This window comes from Ochotona princeps, unplaced genomic scaffold (genome assembly GCF_030435755.1).
Source record: "Ochotona princeps isolate mOchPri1 unplaced genomic scaffold, mOchPri1.hap1 HAP1_SCAFFOLD_108, whole genome shotgun sequence".
Lineage (NCBI taxonomy): Eukaryota > Metazoa > Chordata > Mammalia > Lagomorpha > Ochotonidae > Ochotona > Ochotona princeps.
This window is the reverse complement of record NW_026701256.1, coordinates 92,598-102,443: the sequence shown is the minus strand read 5'-3', so window position 1 is coordinate 102,443 and position 9,846 is coordinate 92,598. Positions and strand designations below refer to the sequence as shown.

The 9,846-nt window shown below is 37.8% G+C and overlaps 1 long non-coding RNA gene across 1 annotated transcript; it reads left to right on the top strand.

Annotated features, from left to right (window-relative positions):
- The first annotated feature begins 376 nt into the window (after positions 1-376).
- LOC131479424 (uncharacterized) lies at positions 377-4,489 on the top strand. The gene is made up of 3 exons (XR_009244865.1): positions 377-522; positions 2,589-2,626; positions 4,361-4,489. It is a non-coding gene; the product is annotated as an uncharacterized LOC131479424 (long non-coding RNA).
- The last annotated feature ends 5,357 nt before the right edge of the window (positions 4,490-9,846 follow it).

The window sequence follows — 9,846 nt, the reverse complement described above, 5'->3', positions numbered from 1 at the left end:
AGTCTGCATGGTTTCTTGGATTTCTTTCTTCTTTCTGCCCTATAATTAGTTGAAATGCCCACTAAAAACTAAGTTGCCAGAAACTGAGTAACCTTCCTCATCTGATGAAGTCTTCAGAACTGCGCGGATCAAGCAGAATGATGACTTGGCACTTTTCTACTTCCTATAACCTTTCCTTTTCTATGTATTTATCTTTGTTCTTTAATGATGTAAACTACACTGGTAAAGACATAATTGGACTGAGAAATATTAGAAAGCTCATGATGCATTTAAAATTAATACTTGTGTTGCTCTGAGATTTTCAAAATTATAAACTGTGTTATTATGGATAAGTTTTCATAGAGTGTGTTGTATGCTGGCAGTCTCATAAACACCCACATTGTGAGAATAAGTCTGTGGTGAAAAATATTGTGTTGCAGTTTTCAGCTGGTTAAATGATATTTAAAAACACACTAAGAATTTTTTTATCTCCCATTTTCAACAGGTGATGTTCTATCAGGATGGAGTCTGATGTCTTGTCAGGTATGTTGCCTGAACACATTATTTCAATGCCAATTGGTGACTTCTGTCCCTTGATCTCTTAGTCACTACAGAGTCGAGTCAGCCTACTTCCTTAGCATTTTCTTTGATTTTCCTTGAGCTTGCTTTAATGTAACTCAAAAGGCAACTCCGTCAAAACTTGCATGTTTGAGTTCTCTAGCTTCATTTGAAATCTGCAGCTTACACATAAGGAGGAAGGGGTTCTTCGGGGGAGAATCAGCCAAGAGGCAGCCAAACTGAGATCATGCTGTAGTTTAATGTTTTCCTATCACTTGTTATGGAACACTAACAGCACTGTCAGCTTCTTTATCCCTTGTCTTTTGCTTTATCAAAGTGTGGTTGTGATGCCAAGTACAAAAATGCTATCAGTGACAAAAATGTAAAATCTAAAAATAAATTTAGCATACAGGCGTTTTTCTCTCAAAAGTATTCAGACTAGACATCAAATTTTCATCAAGCAGTAACTGTGTAATCTTATCTCTGTTGTGTCTCAGAAGCCACATGAGTCCCATGGGTTTATCAGGTTTTGATGTTTTTTTTTCATTGCCACTCAAGGTTGAAATGAGTATATTGTCTTCAGCTATACTGAGAAAACTCCAGGCTTTGCTTTAGCAGAAGAAGTGATACCAGCACTGCCATCAAGATCAGTGTCACATAGAATGGCTGACCAGAACTTTTGAGTGGGAGCTGACACCTGACCTAGGGCGTGGGCCCATCCGCGTCTAGTGTGTTCTGATCTCCGGAAGAGCACAGTTGGCATGTTCTTTAGGATTTTACTTCTCAGTCACTTCCTTTGACCTCATATGAGGGACTACTGGTTCTCAAATGCTTGCATAGCATTTTGCAAGCATTGCTGTAAATCCTTGTCCATGAGGAGTGGATGGGATTCCGTAGGAACACGTGCTGCAGTGGAACGTAACCATTTTGCTTCAGGCTGTTCCGTCGTTGTCTTACAGTTGCATACTAAATGGACACACTCCAAATGACCAGATGCACTCGGCTTATCTGTCTTTATCCTTCTTTGATATTGTAGTGTAACTCCAATTCTTTCTGCACAAATGGTATTCAAAGATAAAAATAACACATGTTTAAAAGGAATCCAGAATACAAATATACTTTGTTAAAGAAAAAGCTTAAATCTATCTATCGTAATGTGTACTACCCTTAATTTTTTGGCCTGAGGTCTCAAAACTCTCATGAAAATCCTCAGTATAAGTGCATAATGCTGGGATTCAGAATATTTTACCACTGTCCAATACTTAGATGAATCTATTTCTGTAAAATTTTTAAATAAAGTTTCATTTTCCTGCAACAGAATAAATAAATACACATTGGAACACCACCCATTGTTTAATAACACTGATTGTACAAGCATCATCCACTGAGGGAGGAAGCCAGGCCTGCGCTTCATCTCAGGAGGACTGTCCATGAGGCCCCTAAACAAAGACCGTCATTCTGCCTGCATGCTCTTCTGTCCTGAGCCAGGGCCTGCCTTTTTCCCAAGAGATGCCCTCCCAGCCTACCTACCAGGAAGGGAGAAGCCTCTTGAGCCCAGGCAGGCCTAGGCCCAGCTCACCACGTGGTCACGGTGGCTGCAGCCAGGACCCCAAACATGGAGTCTGACCCAGCCCAGGACCTCTGAACGGCGAACAGGCTGCTGCAAGTTCCTTGAGCTCTCAGTGGAACACCAGTGGACACAGCACTTTTCCGATTATCAGACCATTTGGTTTTTCTTTACCTTTTGTTCCTGCTGGAGTAAGTGTAAGTCACTAATACCAATGATAGTCAAGAATGAAAGAAAAAGAAAAGAATGGGTGAATTATAAACATTTTTTTCTCAAAAGTTATTAAAGCCATGATCCTTTTTTTTAGTATACATATTTTAATAAGCTAATCTCAGAAAATAATCAGAAAAGTATCAGTATGCAATAGGAACTGGTACTGCATGGATTTTGAATAAGTTCTTTCAGTGCAGTCAGATATGGAGTTGGATATGTGATCTACAAGTATTTTGACAATTTTTGTTTTGTTTTGTTTTTTCTTCAACAGATCATGTAATGTAGCTGCCAGAATTGAGCCCGAGCCAGGTATGTTGAACGACCAAAAGCTCCCAATGTCAAACAAGCCTAGCCTGATTCTGTTTGATCCCACATATGTCATCTGTTGGCCCTCTGTGGTACTAAAAAGCTGGTTTAGCATAATTCCTGGATACTCTGTGTGCCAGTCAAAGGATTACTTTTTCAGCATGTTTCATTTTTCTAACTTGGCTTGAAATCTTAAGTTTCTTAAAGTGGTACAGTGTCTTGGCAGAGAATTGTGCATGTGGCACCTAAACTAAGACTCCTGTTACTCCTCATGTCTCTCATCCTGGTGGTCAGTAGAACACTGAATTTGCAGTTTACAAGCCACTAGTTTATTTTTTTTTATGTCCTCACTCTGGCTTTTCCAAGGAATAGCTCTTACTCTAGGGATACAATGTTACAGTTGAATACAAAATGTTAAATGTGTGAAGAAGTATGCAATAGGAAGTCACTTTGGTCCAAAAGGTATCAAATCATTATCTTCTCATAAGTTGTAGTTTTTTCATCAGCTTGTTTCCATGGTGAATTGGAAACCTCCTTAAAATCCTCATCACAAGTATCATGGGTATATTGTATTTTGGTCAAATTGTTATTTTTTTTTCCTGCGCTCAGATGTTGATACAAGACTGTTGCTTGAAAATATACTAAGAAAATGACTTGTTTTTCTTTAGCAGAGGGAATTAAGCTACACATGCAAAACAGAGAAGCTCAAGTGTAATCAATGACCAAATTATACAGTGAGAGATGGTGTCAGCCTGAGTGTAGCGTAGGCCCACCCCTGTCTACTGTCCCCTTCCTTCAGAGTTACTGAAGACGGAAGCTGAGTTGGCATTGTTCCCTATGTTTTTAAATTTGCTATGCACATCTTTTAACCTCACACTAAGAACTACTTTTTTTCTAGAATGATTGCATTTAAAAAAAAGTTTGCTTGGCATCTTCTGTTTCTGTCCATGAAGAATGAATGCAGTTCTTTGGACAAAATTGAGTTACCAAAACTAAAACAACCATTTTGTTTCAAGTGATTCATTGTCTCACAGTTGAGCATTGAATGTTAACATGCTGAGCTGCCAGGTCCCTTCAGTGTGAATGCTTTCTACAAACACAGAATTCAAAGATAACCTATGTAGTGTGAATTTTGAACATGAATTCATTTGGGATCAGAAAGACTAAGTATCCATTTTTTTCTCACAACTTGTATTTTTCTTAAATGTTCTGAAACCCCATGAACATCATCATGATGAGTGTTATGGCTGGATTTATAATAATCTATTTTTTCACTCTTTGACACTGAGACTTTTTATGAAACTGTGTCACATAATACAATGTAATTAATGAATTAAAAATAATAAATAAATGTTTAAAAAGTCATTTTTCTTGAATGGATTAATAACACCACTCCCAGATGTGATCCACACTCAGTTTCAGCGATTTACCTGGGTTTTCTATTTGGAGAGGATCCCAGGAGTGATCCTGGCATGCTCACCGCCATGTCTCCTGTCCTTGTCTTGTCAGTCACTGAAGGGTTCATTTGGCATGATTCCTTAGGACTTCTTTCTTTACCTTCCCTGCAACAGTTCTAACACCTACTCCTCAAACTGCTGATTATTGGCAATGGTTTGATAGTCCCTTCATTGCTTGGAGGAAATCTTTGGTGAAAGTCCTTAAAGCAGGATTCAGGGTGCTTCCACACTGTGAGATGATTATTAACCAGAACATTCTTTCTGGTTTTTTCTTCAACAGAGAAACATCCTGGCAACTTGGAAGACCAAATGATTGGCAAGAAGGCTCAAGAAATCCTACGGACAGAAGACACATCTAGTAGAAGGCCACACAGCTCTTCTGTTCCGCCTATTCAGTTTTTAGTATTTTTCACACTTTTGTATGTCTAATTTTCTAAATTTCAATATTAACCCAAACTCTGTTTTTAAGAAGAAAATGCAAAAATTCAAAATTGGGATGAAATTTATGCCCAGAAATAGCCAATTTTTTTTGTTAACAACATAGGAATCACTACAAACTCAGTTTTTTCTTTTAGCATTGAGAGACTTTAAACAGCACACAGAGTAATAAGCTGTTCCAAAATATCAGCTCAGTTAATGTCACCCTTTAGTTTTCATCGTCATTACTCAAGGGGATTTCTAGTTCCTACATAAGGAATGTTTTAAGATAAAGTAAAAACTGTAAGAATGAATTTAAAAAGTGAGCTGAGTTGGTACAAAAACTTTAAATCTATGCATAGATTTTTTAGTATGTATTTTGATAAACTTTTTTATGAGATTGTCTCTGTTAATATAAGCATAATATTCAGAGATCTCAGAAAAAATTTCATGAAAATATATACCAGAGAAATATATGCATGGATGTAATTTTTTTGTGCCAATACCAACTCATGTTTAAATTCATTTTTATAGTTTTTAATTTTATCTTTTTTTGTTTATTTTGAAATATCTGTTCATTTGTAGGATTGAAACAAATGTGCTTCTATACCATTAATAAGCTGGATGTTATCCCCAGGAGAAATGATGGTTTTAAAATTCTGTAGAAACTGAAGATTAAATATGAATTTATCGAACACCTATGACAATGTTATTAGTTAAATACTGCACACAATGATGAAGTGATTCCTAGCCCTTGTTGAAAACATTAGCTGAGTAATTATAAAATTGAACATTAAGAGTCAAAAGATTCGATGCATAGGAAAAATCAAAAGACGTACTTTCTATAACAAAAAGCCAATCAGAATTTCATCAAAAATGTCTTCTAAATTTTTAATTCCTGGAATATATTTATCAATGCAAAAATCATTTCTCAAAAATATCAGCTACATTGCCTTCTCATATGTCCATAAGTCTTCATTATATCGGTCACAACAAAAAACAATTTTTTTTCTGAAACATGACTTTTTGGCAATCTCATAGTAAGTCACAGAGATTTTGTGTGATAATAAACAACTTATTATCGAATATTCATGAACTTCAAAAATCTGAATGACAGAGTAATAGTACCATATTTATTGAAAAAGGGTACTGTTCGCTTATACTGATATTGACATATATACCAATTTTGACATACCTAGCTTGACCTACTTGGAAAAAATGATTTTAAGAGCTCATATAACAACTAAAAACTGAATTACAGTTACTCTTAAAATCTTGCGTTCTATTGCCTGATTTTACCGAATTACACTACCTGTTAAAATCTTACGTTCTAATGCCTGATTTTAATGAATTACACTACCTGTTAAAAATCTTATGTTGTAATTCCTGATTTTACCAAATTACACTTACCGTTAAAATCTTACATTCTAATGTCTGATTTTACCGAATTAGTTACTCTTAAAATCTTACGTTCTAATGCCTGATTTTACCAAATTACACTTACCGTTAAAATCTTATGTTCTAATGCCTGATTTTACCGAATTACAGTTACTGTTAAAATGTTATGTTGTAATGCCTGATGTTATGACTTAAAGAAATAACCTCTGCATGAGACAACTGTTTAGTAGAGGAAGACAGATGACCAATTTTCGACAAAAGCACTAAGCTATGTATACTGTAACTACTTGAAATATCATATGTATGTATCCCATGAATCTTACAGATCTATTCTTTTATAAACCTAACTTACTGATTATCCATCATAACGATGAATGTATTGATTCCATATCATATCAAACTCTAATTTTACAAAGTACATTTTTTTATTATTGAGAAACTATTTTCAATGTTTCCCCCATGAAATTCTAGATTTCATTATAAAGTTCATTTGTCCACAAAATAAAAGCATTTGATGACTTACTGGCTTTGATCATTTTGTTTGCTCGTGAGTACAGCTTTACTGGGGGTCCAGCTCAGTTGAGTATTTCTGGTCTCACTGGTCAATCAAGTACTGTAGTCAGCTGACAATGTCAGTGTGGGGATGTTTTGTTGGTCTTTCAGCTGCCTCTTTTTTAGTCTCTTTGGCAACAGCAGGTAATTTCTGCCTCTGTCTATGGAGAAAGAGGAGATAGGAAGGGGCAGAAAATGTCACTTTTCACACCTCTACTTGCATCACATTTGCAAATCTCCCATTGGTCAAAGTTCAGAGGTGCGTGGTTGAGCTAAGGTTAACTTTTACCAGAAAGAGACAATCGGCCCCTCTAATTGCATTATCCCCACTATTCCACAGTGCCATTCTCGTAGATTAAATACCTTTGACCAATCTCAGTCCAAACTTAAAATGCGAGGTTTAGAAATATTTTTAATTTTGATTTTTTAGTATTTTATGTTAAAACTCCAGACTCTTGCATTTCCGTTTATTCCTCCCACCACTGATTCACCCCAGATCATTAAAATATTATAGTTCTTCATAAACAGCCATAAGTCCATCTTTCTGCCCTTTAATTTTGTCCTGACATCATAGGCATAGACAATGGAGTCCAGCGTCCTATTGTCCAATGTATTTAATACCCTATTACTTACTGTACATCCCATTAAATGAATTATCAATCTTTTGTCACATTCTGAGTTGTGCGACAATTTTCATGCAATCCAGCTCTGGACTGGAACATGAATAATCCCTTTATGTCATTTACCTACATAATATGTGTTACCCATTCCCCTCTGGCTTAGTGTACAGTTTGGTTTTTCACTCAGCCATCAGGATATTTTTGTACTTATATTGTGGAACCCCCACTTCACAATGCCCACAGATTGCATGAGTGGAGATAATGCCATAATTAAAAATGCCAAAGAAAAGACAAAAAGGTGTACTTAAAACAAAGTGATGAAAACACCATCTTCATTTGGAAATCACTACATTCACATCAGTTTAAAAGCACCCCAAAACGGGAACACCAATGGGATCGCTTCAGAAACAGCTGCGTGCTCATATGAAGGTTCTGCTGCACATCAACACTTGTGGAGTAAAAGAGGCAGAAATAACCCGCCTTCACGGTGCGTCTGTGACTTTTTGATCATAAAATTTCAGAAGGAGACAATAGGAAATAGAGGAAATCTGATATCCAAGGGATTTGCCAATTGCAATCCATGAGCACCATTCTAACCATAAGAAAACTTTTAATAATCGGGGTTTTCTTTCATCTGCTTGATGAAGGTAATTTCTTCGTTTTAAAGGGATATCCTAAGGCCTGAACTGCTCCAAACTTGAACTTAAAATGAATGTTATGCAGTAACACTGCCAGATACATGTCTTTCTGGCAGATAGGAGAAAGATAGTATAATCATAGGTCTATGCTTAGTGGTGTAAGATGGAACATGTTAATCAGAGAAATAAAGATCCTTGAGATATTTATTGAAAAAAACATCTTCTAGGTTACCAATGCTGAAGTTCTGAGATCCATGTGTATAAGATTTACTCATGAACAGTGTGCCTTAAAACTTGACAAATATATTTTAAAGTTATTTGCACAAAGATAAATGCATATTTTAATTCACTTCCAAAACTTCTTTGAATGTCGAGTTTACACACAAACATTCATTTACTTTCTGCTGTACAAAAGCAACACAGCAGAACCTGGGGAGATGGAACAAGCACCATTTTCTTCACAAAGCAATGGGCAATATCTTGGACTCTTCAATCTCACTCCTTGCATTTTAGGCAAATAGGCCAATACTGTGTAGATCAGTAGTAGACAGCTGCTTCTTTCATTTCTTTTTCTTCTTCTTATGCTTAATTTGTCTGTAGCTTGATTGATGGAAGGTAAATATAATTTTGCCTTGGCTTTTTTTGCCTGTAATATAAGCTAGTACTTTGGTATGCATAGGTCTTTGAAAGAATGAAAGCATTCGCTGAATAACAAAAAAGAAATACTGCTGGCAAATGGTAATGTTTGTAATTTTCTAAAACTGAAAAAGGAAAATAAATATGTTCCACAAGTGGCAAATATGTAACAGGTTGAGAAAGAACACCAAGTACAATAATGTTGGATAAAGGTTAGTTCTGTGTGGGGGTGGGAGGCAATGGACTAGAGTAATACAGAAGTAAACCAGACGTGCACACTACAAATGCATTGTTATAAACTTCAGTTTATTTTATCAAAACCTTTTAGACAGTGATATTAAAAAAACTACAAAATGCTGTTGTCTGCACATGTATATATATATGACATGATAACAATGCTTGTAAATATTTACAAATGCACACATAGCAAAAGATGCCTGGAAGTGGCCAGAATTGTAGTGCAGCAGACCAACCTCTGCCTGTGAAGCCTGAAGCCTGAGTGGATATTGATTCATGCCTAGGACTGGTCCAGTTCCCTGAGTGTGCACCTGGGAAAGAAGTGGGGATGACATATGTGCCACCGATGAGGGACACCTACATGAATCTCCTGGTTGGGATGGTCAACCTCTGGATGTTGTAGTCAGTTGGGGAAGGAACCAGCAGCTGGGAAATCTCCTTGTTCCTCCTAACTCTGTGATAGAAGTAAGTGCAAACAGGAAAGTAAGAATCATACAGGGAATGTGTGAAGGCCAGCATTGTGACCTGTGACTTAACTGCCACCTGCAAGATTAGCATCTCAGTTGCAGCACATATTTGAGTACCAGTTGCTCTGGTTCTGGTCCAGCTCCCTGCTCCTGCACGTGCAAAAGCAACATGACACAAGTACTTGGACCTTTATCAGCCATGTGGGAGAACATGTTAGGCCATCAACCACTGATATGTTGGTAGTGAGCCAGCCAATGGAAGCTCTCAATTGCACTCTGTCTCTCCCTCCACCACTCTTCAAGAAAATAGATCTTTCTGAAAAACTAAGTTTATTTTCATAGGCCAGGTTTGAAAATTCATGCTTTTTCATCATATTTTCCATATACTGACTGACCTTTTTTTTTTTTTTTCTTTTTATCCAGCGGCCTGCTCCCCTCCTGGCAAGGAATGGCCGCCTCCTCGATCCCCATTAGTCCAGGGCCGAGTCGGGACTGGAGACCGGGCACTGCAGTCCTCACGGGGACCTGCCGCACCCAGCCTCGGGGTTCGCTCTGGCCGTCGCGGTGGCCCACGCTGGGCACTGCGTGGATGAGCTGTGGATGCCTCTTCATCGCCCCCGCCCTGTCTACCTCTGCCCTCCGCTTCCGTGGAACTGGGCTCAGCTTTCACCAAGCCCACTCCCAAACCTCCAGGGCCCACTCAAGGCCACTCCCCTCGCCCCAAAGACCCCTGTGGTCCCCTCGGACCTCCTGTGGGCAGCCCTCTGGGCTGGACTCCCAGGCACTCAGATTTGGGGCCTC